The 4703-nt window shown below is 37.1% G+C and overlaps 1 long non-coding RNA gene across 1 annotated transcript; it reads left to right on the plus strand.

Annotated features, from left to right (window-relative positions):
* Nucleotides 1-2433: 2433 nt before the first annotated feature.
* Nucleotides 2434-4261, plus strand: LOC144004486 (uncharacterized). Its single transcript, XR_013279396.1, has 3 exons — nucleotides 2434-2571; nucleotides 3927-4084; nucleotides 4233-4261. It is a non-coding gene; the product is annotated as an uncharacterized LOC144004486 (long non-coding RNA).
* The last annotated feature ends 442 nt before the right edge of the window (nucleotides 4262-4703 follow it).

Genomic DNA, 4703 nt, shown 5'->3' on the forward strand with positions numbered 1-4703 from the left:
GACTTGACCTAGATTTGTGAAAACTCAGAGGCATACCTATTATATTATTATTATTTTTTGTACCTTACAAGATTATCTCTTGTGCCACATTAAACCCCTTTGCAGGCCTGAGCCAAACCACGGTCCATACATTTGATACCACTGCTTTATTTCAATGGTCAAGTACTTCATAACCACACCTACTTATGCTTGTCCTTGCATATATAGTAGACAACAAAGAGCTCTTTCAACAAAAGACATTTCCATCTACAAAGTCATACTTGGTAAGCACTCTATAAATTCTGCAATCACTACACTTCTATTCCTAAATTATCACTTCAAATACCAACAATGGTTAATACAGCTACAAATTTCTTGTATGTTTATGAAGTATGATACTGTATTTATTTCTACTCCTTTGCTTTTCTACAGAACATGCACAAATCAACAAGCAAATTCTCTTTTGATAAAGACCCTCTAATCATCTCCATACGCAAAGATTGCCAACTTTTTTCCGTAAGTATACAATACATAAACTAAACAGGACAACTTTCTCAATCATATACAGTATGCCATACATATATGTATTAAGTTCTCATTTATTAACAGGTTTGTTAAAGGCACCTTTAGTGTGTTTTTCTGTTTGTAATGTTTCTCCACGAGCACGTCTAGCCATTGATATCATGTAGAACACATATGCTAACCTTTTAGAGACAATTGAAGCTTACTTGCACAGTAGCCACTATCTTAACCACTTAATTCACATGTCTACTTGACAACTTATTACATGTAGTGAAATGGTACTTTGTGCGTCTTATGCTTTTTTCTGAACACTGCTTTTCAACTCTTTCCTTAAAACCAATACATGCGGCACTGTTATACTGTATAAATATATATGTCCGTGTGTATATATAACCATTTATGTACCTGTCGTATCCTTACTTTTATTCATCATTTCATCACACAATTCTAAAACATTGCTTTTTGACCCAGAGGATTCAACTATACCATTTTTGCGTGTCTTATTACTTACTAGCTATATTATTTATTAACGGGCAAAAACTATGAATATAAGATCACCGTCAAATATTACGTCTGTAATATCCATATACAGTGCATTACATAATATGCATTTGTATTAAGACACTACCATGCTAAAAATATGCACACGACTGTTCTGTAAACTACACCTAAGACAACCAAACTTCACAGATCTAACATGATTCTTCATTCTTTTTTGTTCTACAGATGTATCAAATGCTGCCACACAGACAGAAGAAGCCACTGAGGACATGCACGAAGACGATGATCACAATATAACAGGACAGGTTAACCCCCCTGAAGTTTTAGCCCGCAGGTCAAAGCGTCCTAGGACTAATTCATCCATGGAGGTTACATTATCCTAAGACAGACTATGTGCTAACCCAAACTCTTTGACCCCAAGGGATTCATCTGTCCCAGAAAACTTTTACACTAAAGAGTTTATCTGTCCTAGGGCGCTGTTAACCCCAGGTTAAAGTGTTATTTAATCTGTCCTGTTACAACAGCTATACATAAACAGCTGCATTCCTCTCCTGTTCCATCTCTCGCACTTCTTTCATCTCTTTTTCTCCTCTACTTATACCTATGCTTGCTCATGTGCTTTTTTCCCCTTTAGATGATGTCATTGGTTAGCCTGCTTCAAAGCTACATTTTTTCTTGAATAACTGTCACACATTTACTGTTTGCTGGACCCTACAAAACTGTCACAATACTTCACTATGTCATGAATACATATGTGTTGCACAGCGACACCACATTAAGAGTCATCAAAAAGCTTTTTATTTGATCACACACCATCTCTGTGCCATGCAATGTTTTCAAATAAACAGATGCTGGTTTTGAATATCAAACGAGCGACTTTTCATGAAACTTTGCACACACATCAGAAAGTCCACACTTTTGAATTTATTTTGGGAATTGTGCATCATTTTTGGCCTTTTACTGCACCTTTTTACACACAAGGCACGGCAAATGCATTTCTATTTTCCATGGTCCTTGTCTATTTAACAGTACCCCAACGTGCAAGTCCCCCGACTTGCATATACCCCAACGTGGCCCGGGTTGCGAGGGCCCTTTATAGCTGCTCGCAGCTCTAGTTATTATTCTTCTTCTTCTTCTTTTTCTTTGTTATTATTCTTTTCCGCAAACAACCACATTTTTGAGGCACTAAACATGAACGAAAACTCACCAAACTTTACACGCAGATCGGGTCTGGCGAAAAATTTGATATTTTAAAGTCGCCATACATGATAACAGAAAAATGGCTCTGTAGCGCCACCTACATAGGTTTAACGGATCCCTGTCCCGCTACGATTGTCCTATGGCTACGAAAATTGTGTGGCACCTGTAGCACATCCAGATGAACAAAAACCTCTTTGATATGTGTACCCTAAAATAGACAGGAAGTGAGGTATGAGTATTTGAATGTCCAATTTTGGCCCATTTTTGCACATTTACAGGGGTCATACTTTTGCCCGCTTCTCCTACACGGTTAACCCGATTGACTTCAAACTTGGGCTGTACCATCTCAACACCTGGGACAACATCATGGTAAAAAATCTAAAGTTTTTGACATACTATATGACGGTGGCGGGGCATCAAATTTACAGTTTCAAAATTCTTACTTAACGAAGCATTGCCGGTGGTACGTTTAATCTAGAGCTACGAAAATTGGTACACATATGTAACAGACTATGATCTACAAAAAAGCCTGTTGGTGCCATATGCTAAACCTAACAGGAAGTCCGCCAGAGGCGAGGCATCAAATTTTGTGTTTCAAAATTCTAACTTAATGAAGCATTCCCGGCTGTACATTTCACCTAGAGTTACCAATATTTGAAGACATATGTAACAGCCCTCAAGGTACAAAAAACTCTTTTTGAACCATATGCTAAACCGAACAGGAAGTCCGCCATTTTGATTTACTTTGGAACGTGTTGCCATTTTTTGGGCCATTTCATAGGGGTCTTATTTTAACGAACTCCTCCTACAGAGTTTATCCGATCATCTCCAAACTTGGTGTGATTCATCTTAAGATGTTGAAGATGAAAAGTTATTGAAAGCTTTTTATTTTGTCGCACGCTGTTGCCGTGGCATGCACAGTTTGCAAAGGAAAAAATTCCTTCTTAATGAAGCATTCCCAGTTGTACGAAGCAGCTAGAGCTACGAAAATTTGGAGACAAATGTAACAGCCCACGATGTACAAAAAAGTCTCTTGGTGCCATGTGCTAAACCCAACAGGAAGTCCCGTAGGGGGGCATCACATTTTGAGCTAAAAAACTCCTCTTTAACGAAGCATTCCCGGTTGTACGTTTCACCTAGCGCTATGATAATTTAGAGGCATACATAAGAGCCCACGATGTACAAAAAAGTCTCTTGGAACCATGTGCTAAACCAAACAGGAAGTCCGCCATTTTGATTTATGATGGGATTTGTAGACTTTTTTTGTGGCCTTTTTTAGGGGTCATATTTTAACTCCTCCTACAAAATTCATCCGACCGTGTTCAAACTTGGTGTGTTTCTTCTTAAGATGTTTAAGATGCAAATTTATCGAAAGTTTTTTATTTTGTCGCACGCTGCTGCTATAGCGATGCATTGGTTGCCGAGTAAAGTGCTGCTTTGTTTTTTTTTATCTATACATGTGTGAAAACTCGTGAAACTTTGCACACACATCAGACTTGTCATTAACATGAATTTTTAGAGATTTCTTGTGCAATTTGCAATAAATCGCACCCTCTATACATTTTTTATGGAGCATTTCCGATTGGATGATTCAAGCGCAAAATAACTAAAGATGACTTGACTTGACCTAGATTTGTGAAAACTCAGAGGCATACCTATTATATTATTATTATTTTTTGTACCTTACAAGATTATCTCTTGTGCCACATTAAACCCCTTTGCAGGCCTGAGCCAAACCACGGTCCATACATTTGATACCACTGCTTTATTTCAATGGTCAAGTACTTCATAACCACACCTACTTATGCTTGTCCTTGCATATATAGTAGACAACAAAGAGCTCTTTCAACAAAAGACATTTCCATCTACAAAGTCATACAAGGTAAGCACTCTATAAATTCTGCAATCACTACACTTCTATTCCTAAATTATCACTTCAAATACCAACAATGGTTAATACAGCTACAAATTTCTTGTATGTTTATGAAGTATGATACTGTATTTATTTCTACTCCTTTGCTTTTCTACAGAACATGAACAAATCAACAAGCAAATTCTCTTTTGATAAAGACCCTCTAATCATCTCCATACGCAAAGATTGCCAACTTTTTTCCGTAAGTATACAATACATAAACTAAACAGGACAACTTTCTCAATCATATACAGTATGCCATACATATATGTATTAAGTTCTCATTTATTAACAGGTTTGTTAAAGGCACCTTTAGTGTGTTTTTCTGTTTGTAATGTTTCTCCACGAGCACGTCTAGCCATTGATATCATGTAGAACACATATGCTAACCTTTTAGAGACAATTGAAGCTTACTTGCACAGTAGCCACTATCTTAACCACTTAATTCACATGTCTACTTGACAACTTATTACATGTAGTGAAATGGTACTTTGTGCGTCTTATGCTTTTTTCTGAACACTGCTTTTCAACTCTTTCCTTAAAACCAATACATGCGGCACTGTTATACTGTATAAATATATATGTCCGT

The sequence above is a fragment of the Festucalex cinctus genome, chromosome 17, assembly GCF_051991245.1.
Source record: "Festucalex cinctus isolate MCC-2025b chromosome 17, RoL_Fcin_1.0, whole genome shotgun sequence".
Classification (NCBI taxonomy): Eukaryota; Metazoa; Chordata; class Actinopteri; order Syngnathiformes; family Syngnathidae; genus Festucalex; species Festucalex cinctus.